Here is an 11,355-nt window from a genome sequence, read left to right on the forward strand (position 1 = left end):
AAGAAAAAGATCATAGGTGAAAATTTTTAAAAGTAGATAAGTACTCACAATACATAGCCGTTTCCCATCTATATTTCTATTCAATTGTAAAATTTCATCAACACTTTATTTAAGAGGCATCATTTTATGACATTTTAATGATAAGCCATTTTGGGGGAGTTTGCTCTAAAAGGTAGGGTAGAAATAAATAGTGTGTGTTTTTTTTAAAAAAAAAATGACAAGGTAGGATGCAGGATCATTTAAAGGTCTTTTCTTCTTCTTTTTAGGGAACTGTCCTAATCTGATGCTCCCAAGCTAGAGTGAGGATTGGACCACAACTTCCACTCGAATTACACACTTCTCCAGATCCTGAGATACACAAAATAAATACAAAAATGTGCATTTTATGGAAAGGATACCTGTACAATGTGCATTTTGCAGCTGAATGCATTGGTTGGTAGTCAACTACATTTTATTCAGAGTAAACCCATTGAAAATAATTAGTATGACTAAGTTAGTGGTAGAAAAATAAATCAGAACATTTGCGGCGTAAAAAAATGTGGGATTTCAGCCAGAAGTTATGGGATACGCATTGGAAGGAAGTGAGTCAATGTGACCAATCCGAAACTTTTGCAGGCACAAATAGTTTTGAATGATGTGTCACATGCAAATCATCAAGATGATGATGATAATAATAATAATAATAATAATAATAATAATAATAATAATTTATTTATACCCCACCCATCTGGCTGGGTTTCGCCAGCAACTCTGGGTGGCTTCCAACAAAATATTAAAATACAGTGGTCTATTAAACATTAAAAGCCTCCCTAAACAGGGCTGCCTTCAGATGTCTTCTGAAAGTCTGGTAGTTGTTTTTCTCTTTGACATCTGATGGGAAGGTGTTCCACAGGGAGGGTGTCACTACCGAAAAGGCCCTCTGCCTGGTTCCCTGTAACCTCATGTCTCGCAGTGAGGGAACTGCCAGAAGGCCCTCAGAGCTGGACCTCAGTGTCCGGGCTGAATGACGGGGGTGGAGACACTCCGTCATGCATACTGGACCGAGGCTGTTTAGGGCTTTAAAGGTCAGAACCCATGTAGCAAAATTAGTGTCTAGGCTGAAGAAAACGTCATACAACTATTTGAGGAAAACAAAAGGTGTTTTATTGCAAGCAATAAATCGTATCCTCCCTAAAAGAGGGCATGTGTTGCGGTGAGACCGGGAGACTGACATCCTGTGTTGTGGGTGGGTTGGATTGGTTAGCCACAACACCCAATTTGGTAGGTCCCTTGATGTTGGGTTCAATCTGGCCAATGGGGTGCAGTCTAAACCCAGAGCTTCTTCTTTCGGCTCGTGCATTCGGAACACCTGCCCACCTCTCCCTACTTTTAGGACATTTTGCAATTGACCTTTCTATGCCGTCGTGTGTCGGCTGTCGTTGGGACAGGGGCACAGCAGGAATTTCCCCACTTGGCTGATTGACTGTTCCCATTTGGTTTCACCTGCTGCGTAGCAAATCGTCACAACTTGTAAGGTTGCAGATAGGCACTGGTTCAGGTGATAGGGATGGGAGAACGGTTTCGCCATCCCTATGTGAAGGGTATTCTGTTAAAAGAATCCAGGGACTCAACTGGTTTGTTCAACCCCCAAGAGGGGGTTGTGCCCATGCCTGAGTCCAGGCAGACATCTGGGTGGTGAACATAGTCTGTTCCCAGCTTTTTGCCTTCCCAGGTGTTCACCCTTGGCTAACCTATGCTGGTGCCCTGGGTCAGCGCTGCCTGCAAGGGTGCAGGGAGCTAGTCAAACCAGAGTCAATAAAGTTGTGGCCTAAATTCTGCCAAAAACCAAAACTAAAATTTGAGTCAAATGTGTGTTTATTTAGGGGGGAGGTCTCTGGGTCTGAATACGCAAAAGACTCAGTGGGATTTCTTTCCCAAAAGCTGAGCCCCGCCTTGAGCAAGAGGGGTTTCTAATATACAATTCTAAGGCAATGCATATGCAAAAGCTATAAAGGTTGCTACACCCTGCTAATTATACCATTTAAGGTCCTTCCTTAATTGCTATTCATTAGGTAAGCAGACAAAAAGCTTTGTCTCTCAAGGCAGTATCAGGCACGTGGCCCCTTTGAATTCCTTTCCTTGGGGGTTTACCTGTCTCTGAACATAGAGCCAGGCACGTCCTTCTCCTTATGCAGGCACATCGGAATGTCTATCTTGCAAGATAGAGCAAGGTCAAGGAACAAAGGCTACTCTTAGAGTGTACGCAGACCCCCTTGCATCTGTTCAATTCCAGATAAGGTGCTCCTGCTGGTGTCAGAATGATCTGACTCTAAGGCTTCTGTGTATGCCAACACTGGATATCATCCAGACTGACTCCCCTCCAAAACCTGCAACACTTGACCCCCTCAACCCCAAACTCATAACATTAGAATGCACAGCACTCCTTGAACATCAGGTCTCAGTTATGAATCATTGCCATTCACAGACCTCTCCAGTGTGACATTAGAAGCGAACGTAACTTGGAAATGAGCAGAAATGCGTTCCTGATCTGGAAGAAAACAAAAACCGAAAAGAAAACAGCACAGAGATGGTAGAGAAGCACAGGCGGAGGGGATTCGGTTTCATTAATGGGAGAAACTGCCAAGGAAAGTGTTTGGGGATTCATTAACTCAAAAACAGCAGTCCAGACTGACAGAGGTAGGTGGGGGGAAATCCTGACCTCGTGGACTGTTAGGTATCAGAGTTCATGTTATTTATTTGCAGGGTTTCCCTCACCACCACCTTTAAAAAAAGGAAGAAAAAGGTTCAGAAGTAAGAATAGGAATTACCTTTGCTAGGATGCCTTCAGGGCCTTTTCTGCTACTGAGAGAATGAAGAGGGGGGCAAGAAGGAAAACAAAATTTACTTCTTGCCCACAAGTAACCAACAGAGAAGGTAAATTCTCTTACAGCTGTACAATAGCTTAAGGTCAATTATATTCCCTCTCTGAAGGCTGCAAAGCCTTCTCCGCAAAAGATATTAAAATTCATAACACATGAAAATTAGGAGCTACTTCTGGAAGTAGTTTCTCCTTCCATAAGTACAGAATTTCACCGCTTACATTTAGCATTTAAAGGAAACCATCCAGATAATTAAAATTCCTATAAATGAAATGTCAGAGTTAAATGTTCTCCCCCCCCCTTCTTAAAAAGAAGAAGTCCAATGCAAAACCTTTATTCTAAAATAACATGTTTTAAATACCTGATATCTTTGCAAGAGAGTGGAATAATTAAAGTTCACTAAATAAAATGGGACTCTTGGTATTCCTATTTCTTTGTGCCATGAATAACCTTTATGGAATTTTTTTTCTTTCCATTCTTTCCCCCTTCTTCTTTCCACCATCTTAAAATGCAGCCATTATTTCTAACAGCAGTCCAGGAACTGTGGATATAGCCAGAGGGGGGCTGTAAGAAGAAATTACTTATATATAAAAAATGGAGAAAAATAATCATAATATAAAAAGCTTTTGCTCCAGGCCTCTTCTCAAATGCTCCTTTGTTTTCATTTCTGCGGTCGGATGCATGCAAAATGCAGAAGAGGATGGCGAGCAATTAAACTGCATGTTAAGAGTGCCTGTGATGTGAGCTGCTATATTGCAGCGGGAGAGAATTATGAGTTCAGAATACATCCTCCTCCTTCATATTTGGCCTCAGCACTGAATCTGCTCAGGAGCCTTAAGCAAGCCGAGATTCTCTAAGCCTCAGTACTGAGTCTGCAACTACAGGGGAGAATCATACTGCCCTACCTTATAGGCTTGTTGTGAGTGAACATAGGAAGGAACAGAGGAGTCAGTCTTTATATCAAGGCTGTGTACACACACCATACGAACCCTCCTTCTAGCATCAGGTTGGCACTGCTTTCCTTTTGTGGGAATGTGGGAATGTATCCAAATTGGACACCCAGGTTTCCTGGGTGGAGGATTGAATCACAGATCCCCTTGGCACTGAACCTAGCCCTGGGTCACCTTGGGGAACAGAAGTGTGTGTGCTCTTATAGGGTGCTCACCTGTACAGGGACGCGGGTGACGCTGTGGTCTAAACCACTGAGCCTCTTGGGCTTGCCGATCAGAAAGTTGACGGTTCACATCCCCACGATGGGGTGAGCTCCCATTGCCATACCTGTCAACTTTTCCCTTTTCTTGTGAGGAATCCTATTCAGAATAAGGGAATTTCCCTTAAAAAAAGGGAAACATTGACAGCTATGCCCATTGCTCTGTCCCACCTCCTGCCAACCTAGCAATTCGAAAGCATGCTAGTGCAAGTAGATAAATAGGTACTGCTGTGGCGGGAAGGTAAACAGTGTATCCATGCACTCTGGTTTCCACCATGGTGTCCCGTTGCGCCAGAAGTGGTTTAGTCCTTCTGGCCACAAGACCGGGAAAGCTTTCTGTGGACAAACAGCAGCTCCCTTGGCCTGAAAGTGAGATGAGCACTGCAACCCCATAGTCACCTGTGACTGGACTTAACCGTCCAGGGGTCCTTTACCTTTACTTTTACCTTTACCTCACCTGTCCAATTTTGTCTATTGTTGTGTCACACCATGCCCACTGGTTTCCTCCCCTTTAATCTTCACAACAACCCTTTGAGGTCGGTTGGGCATAAAGGCTGTGAATGGCACAAAGCCGCCCAGTGAGCTTTCATGGCTGAGTGAGAATTTGAACCCTGTTTCTCCTAGGTCTGACGCTGTCCAACTAGTTAGCACCATCTGTAAGGAATCACTCCCTAACTGTGCAGTCCATGCACCACAGGCACAGATTCCTGAGACAGGTGATGCCTATGTACTCCTTCCACTGTCAGAGATGGCATGCCTCTGAATATCAGTCGCTAGGAATCATCATTAGGAAGAGGTCTGCCATGTTTGTGGGTTTCCCAAAGGCATCTTCCTGGCCACTGTGAGAATAAGACTCCAGACAAGATGAGTATTTGGCCTCATCCATCAACACCATTCTTAAGCATAAGGGCATATGCATATTTGCATATTGCATTCATTTTTTTTTTTGCACAGAAACATCAAAGAGAAATGTCATATTTAATCAGAAAAGACTTTTCCCTCCTCCAACTCCTTTTTATGCACCTTTGTGAAATTTCAGAGAAATGTGTCTCCCCCCCCCCCGTCTATTGATTAAAAATGGGGCAGGGTCATCAAGGACCTGCAGCGTTGCTTCACAGGCCAAAGAGAAGGTGCAGAGTGCATTTGGGACACTGCCGTGTTGTAAACAAGGTGTGCAGACAATCCCTCTCCCTCCGTTCAGACGCAGAAACAAAAGTGCATGCCTAGAGAGCGTTACCCAATCAGAGCATGGCTTCTCTTTCCTTTCATTCCTTCCTTCCCGTTTGCTAGTCATCTTTGGGTCCTTTTGTTCAGGAAAAAAAGCCCAAAGGAACCCGCTTTGGAGGAAGCTCACACATGAAAAGGGATTTAGTCTCCATTCAAATTGCATGAACTGAATGGCTATGAACTCCCTCTTTTGAATATTCAGCTCTACTTTTATTATTGTTATTACTACTATTATCTATCTACTGTCTCTATTGAATTTAAACTTCTAGGCTGCTGATACGGCCCTGATCTTCTTTGTTGAGATGAGATGAGCCTTATGGTGTTGGCTTTTCAAATAAATAAATAAATAAATAGCCCGTTCTTAAGCAAATTAGAAATGCTCTATTTCCATAGTGACTTTTCGAATAATTATGACTGGTGCTTATTAGATACACCATCTCCTCCCAGCCCTGACTCCGTCCCACTCAGATTACAAAGACGGCAATGTTCGTGCCACCTCAAACTCAATTCAATCAGCTGTCTTTTTGTAATACAGATACTTCCTGTCCTCCATCCTTCAACCCCACCCTTAAGAATCCTTTATTCTCAGGTAACTTTATTCCAAGTTGGAGTTTTGTGCACACACATATATATATATATTCTTTCAAAAGAAAGAAATGGTTCACCAATGAATAGTTCCCTGCTGGTGAGGAAAAAAAGTTTCCTGGCACATAATATCTCCTATAATGCAGTGGTTTGGAGTCTCAGGTATGCCAGAGAGATGCAGTCCTGAAAGCCTCATGGGGATCCCTAACCTTACCCTCAGCCACAATCCTAATTGACACCTTCTTGAGTTGTTGCTGCCTGGCTGGAATGCGCCCCTAAATGCTGATAGTGCCTCTTGTTTGCCTAGTTGCACTCAGGTAAACTTTGCATCAGTTGCTTTGCTTAGCTTTGTCTCTGGCCCCTCCCACCACGGTCCTGTGGGCCCCAGGAGATTCCCCAAAAGTGAATGCATACTGCAGGCTGAAAAAGCCCCCCCTTCCCCCGCTATAATGCAACGTTGCTGTTGTTTTTAATTCCCTGTGGCATCACATTTCAGTTGCATTCCATCAGAATACATGCTACATGACCCTATGCAAAGTGGTGGAGCAAGCCGATCGGGCGCCTGGGGCGGCGCGTGTGCCCTGTGCCCAGGGGCAGGGCCAGCCGCCCATGGGGCAGGACCAGCCGGGGCAGGACACTCTGTGGGGCCTCTGAGGAGTCTGCCTGCCTCCTCCCACTCAGCCGCCCTACAGCTGAGGGGGAGGTGGCGGGCGGACCATTTGGGGCAGCGAGGAACCTGTGGGCATTCAAGCCACCACGTCACTCCCAGGAGGCATGTGTGGCTCAAGCGTGCTGCAGGCCCCACAGTGAGTGCTGCCTGGCATTTTGTCACCCCCTCTGTGGTGACACCCAGGGCTGCCTGCCCCCACTCCACTCCACTCCACCCCCCCTTCCTCTGCCCCTGCCTATGCATTGAAAGATGTAAGGTTGCTGGTTTCTCATAGGCATCTGTTTCATCACTCTGTGAACAAGCTGTTGGGTGAGATGGGCAACCGGCCTAATCCAAAAGTCTCTTTTTGTTCCCTTCCCCCCACCCCCAAGTTTCTTATTTAACTTTTCCAGAATTTCACACAAACATTTCGATACCTAATAAGAACTTTCCACCCCGATTCCCCACTCCCTTTTCTATGGTGTCTCTCTCTCTCTGCTGCATCCTACCCTTCCATCTCCTAAACCTTAACAAAACTACTGTACCCTTTAATCCCTTCCGTCGCTCATGGTTCAAATCCTGCTTGCGTGTTCATCATAGAACAACATGTTTTTAAATAATCCGAAAGGGGTTTCCATTCTTCCACAAAACCTTCATCATCAGGTTCTCTTATTTAATTGCCAATTCTGCAGAATCCATCAACTTGCTTAGCCGTTCTTCCTCAGTGGATATTTCTGCTTCTTTCCATTCTTGTGCACAGAGAATCCTAGCTGTGGCTGTAACACACATGAATAAGTTAATCATCTTTTTGGGGAACTTCTGTCCCTATGATCCCTAAAAGAAAGGCAGCCACCGATACCCCTCTCCTCCATGAATTCGTCCAATCCTCTTTGAAAGCCACCTAAGTTGGGGGCCATCACCCTGTGGGAATAAGTTCTGTACCTTAGTTATGGATGCACAGCCAAACACTTGATGGCCTCCACCTTTCCAATGCTGTGATCCGCACACAGATGTCCAGGGCTGTAGCGCCTGTGGTGCATGGGATGCTGATGGTCACTTCTTGCTTCTCCACACATGGGAGCTATGCATGGAAAACACCTGGCTCTTGTCTCTTTTGCAAAGGGAAGGGAAGCTAAGAGTCTCCAACTTCTTATAAAGAGCAGTTTGTGGTTGATGCAGTCCATGCCTTCAATGTAGCAAGAGACATTGCCGTTGCAGAAACCTTTGCATTGCACAAAGATGTACAAAGAACTATTTTGTTAAAGCTAAAGCAAGTCCCATTTCTACACACACGCACACACATTTTGTTGCCTTTTTTCCTTCTCAAAGAGTCTCTTGTACGTTTTCCATAGTCTTTGGAGACAATAAATTAGCCCTAAGGAAGGCTTAGATTTGGGTTATTGCCACTGAGCAGCTAATGCTGACAGCTAACAAACTGGGGGGACTGCGAAGAATGCTGGAGATTTCTAATGTTATAGATTTTAACATAATTATCAATGCATTCCTTTCAGCTATTATGCCATTTTAATTGCATGGAGCTGATTTCTCTGTTTTTTATGGGGCTATATCCGCATCGGGAAAATGAAAGCACCAAATTGAAAATGAAAGAATTATGCTAAGGGTTCCTCTGAATTCCGGAACAGTGTTTGCTACTTTAAACATGATTCATTCTCCTGCTGGTGCTTTCATGTCGCCGGGTACAATGCAATCGAGGTTCTTTGGCTTCTTTGTTCGGAACACCAGAACAGTTCTGAATGTTTCCCCCTCCAGGAGGCTGAGCCTTTGGAGTAGTATTTCTCCTCGAACCTGCAAAAGCATGCATTATTTTAGTTTTTATCATTTATTTAATAAAATGTATACACCACTTGATAAAAACAATAATCCTGAAAGTGGTTTACAAAAAAAGAAGATAAAGCAACAAAATTATCAGAAAGAAAAAATAACAACAATAATTTAAATTAAACCAGCAGTAGACTAAAAACAGAAGTGAGAGCTGGACCATAAAGAAGGCTGATCGCCGAAGAACTGATGCTTTTGAATTATGGTGCTGGAGGAGACTCTTGAGAGTCCCATGGACTGCAAGAAGATCAAACCTCTCCATTGTGAAGGAAATCAGCCCTGAGTGCTCACTGGAAGGACAGATCGTGAAGCTGAGGCTCCAATACTTTGGCCACCTCGTGAGAAGAGAAGACTCCCTGGAAAAGACCCTGATGTTGGGAAAGATTGAGGGCACAAGAAGAAGGGGATGACAGAGGACGAGATGGTTGGACAGTGTTCTCGAAGCTACAAACATGAGTCTGACCAAACTGCGGGAGGCAGTGGAAGACAGGAGTGCCTGGCGTGCTCTGGTCCATGGGGTCACGAAGAGTCGGACATGACTAAACGACTAAACAACAACAAGACTAAAAACAGAATAAAACTTGCATCAACTTTCTAAACATTTGGCTTTTCAAAACAAAAATCTTTTTAGCAGGTGCCAAAAAGAGAACAGTGAAGACAGCAGCCTGAGGGCAAGAGTATTATGTAACACCAGTAACAGTGACAGCTCTACTGGTCAAGTGGGCATATATGGAGTTTGGTGATCTCATAGGTATATATATCAAGTGTCAAAGGTCAGGTTAAAGAGGTGTGTCTTAGGCTATGACAAACCTATACAGTGAATGTACCAGATGCAGCTTTTGTGAGGAGGCAATTCTTCATCTCAGGGGCTGTCACAAAGAAAACTCTCTCCCAGGTTGCCACATTCCCAAAACTTCCTAGGGTGCTGAAATTATCAAGGAAGTCACTCTGATGACCTTAACATCCAGGAGGGCCTGTTCATGCCAGAAACGGAATGAAATTTTGTTGCTTAAGATCAAGGACAAAAAGGTATCTGGGGTTGCAAATGAATCTTACTTCATGATGGGGCAGTGTTGTGCGTGAGGAGCCTACACGAATTTAGAGGCCACAGATCAAACAACACAACAGACATAGCTTTGTCCTCCCGTCCTTCACCACTAGACATGGGATGGATAAGCAAACATCAGCAATGTCCATTCTTGCTTCTGTTTTGGTCAGAATTCTCCAAAATTCCCAAACCTGAGACAATTACTTCACTCTGCCAAATGGTAAGGGTGGCTCAGCTCGTAGCTATGTAGAAGAGATGGTTCCAGAAAGCTTCACCTTCTGCAAATTCCTCTCCTAGCCTTGTCGCCTTTTGCGATTGGCCAACCTCACTTTCTAAAATCCTATTTCCTATGCCAGGAAGCAGATCCTTCATTGCTGGAAGCCAGGACAGCATCATCGCCAGGATGTCAGATTAAGGATAAACTCCTGCAAGCTCAAATCTTGACTCCAGTATCGTTTATTTTGACACATCAAGCATTCATTGGAGTCCTGCAACCAACAACACCTTCCAGACAGTTCAATCCTATTATGTATATCTACTCAGAACTTAAACCCACTGTGTTTGATGCGGCTCACTGGTGAATGTGTATAGGATTGCAGGCTGAAAGCCTTTTCCCACCCACTGTCATCTGCCAATAATCATGATGACCTAACAGCCAAATACACAACCACTCAGCAATGAGCAGATTTCCATTCTGTTGTTGGGCAGTTTGGGAAGCATTTTGGGAAGGTTCAGAGAGAGCGGAGGGCTAAAAAGGCACACAAATGAATAATGCGACCAGCCACGAAGATCTCAAGGGGATCTTGCAACACCCCACTTTCCAGTGTGACATGACTCCCACTGGGGTGATCTTCACTTGTCTTTGCTTTGTTTCTGCTCCCATATGCCAGTGGAGATGGTCTTTCTGTGGAGCTAAGTTCCTGCCACCACCTACGTTAACTTTCAAGGTATTTCAGCATGATTAATGGGATTGCAAAGACTGCCAAAGGAATTAATAATAATTAGCTGCTTATTACTGAGTGCAGCCAGAAACACAGATAAACCACCTGCCTTCCCTTTCACAATTCATTTCTTCCCTTTGCTTAATCATATAATGAAAAGAGGTGTCTTCCGTTTGTGACATCACTCCCACGGCAACAGGCAGGTTCACTAAATTTTTGTTTGCACAGGAGGAGGGGTTATTTAACTTCTAGCACAACAAAGAACTGTGGCTGTTTGACAGGCACCAAGAATTGAATAGTCACACCCGATTGGTGAGATCCAGTTCAGGTGTGTGTGTGTGTGTGTTCACGGGGTTCATCCCACTGTTGCAAACAGCCACTTTCTGCCTTATCTTCCCCAGGTTTCCAGCTCCTCAGATAGAAAAGTCTATAGAAACATGATTTCTATAGAAATTTTCTTTAGACACAAAGAGAAACTTAAGAACGTAAGATGAGCCTGCTGGATCAAGCTGGTTCAGCATCCTGTTATCACAGTGGCCATCCAGATTCCCGTGGGAAACCTGAAAGCTGGACATGTGTACAACAGTACTCTGCCCACCTGGGATTCCCAGTAAATAGTGTTAAAAAAACATACTGCCTCTGACAGTACATGTAGAACACAGCCATCATGGCTAACTGCCATTGAAAGCCTTCTCCTGCATGAATTTAGAATAACAGAATCATTGAATTGTAGAGTTGGAAGGGAACCCAACAATTACCTAGTCCTAGTCCAACATGCAGGAATCTCAACTAAAGCATTCGTGACTAATGACCATCCAACCTTTGCTTAAAAACTTTCAAGGAAGGAGAGTCCACAACCTCCTGGGGGAAACCATACCAATGTTGAACAGCTCTGACTGTTAGATAGTTCTTCCTGATTAGTCAGAATAGATAGATATCTTTATTGTCATTGTCCCTTGCAGAACAATGAAATTGAAAGAATCTCCTTTCTTGTAACT

Source organism: Podarcis pityusensis (genome assembly GCF_964106645.2).
Source record: "Podarcis pityusensis genome assembly, chromosome: 11".
Classification (NCBI taxonomy): Eukaryota; Metazoa; Chordata; class Lepidosauria; order Squamata; family Lacertidae; genus Podarcis; species Podarcis pityusensis.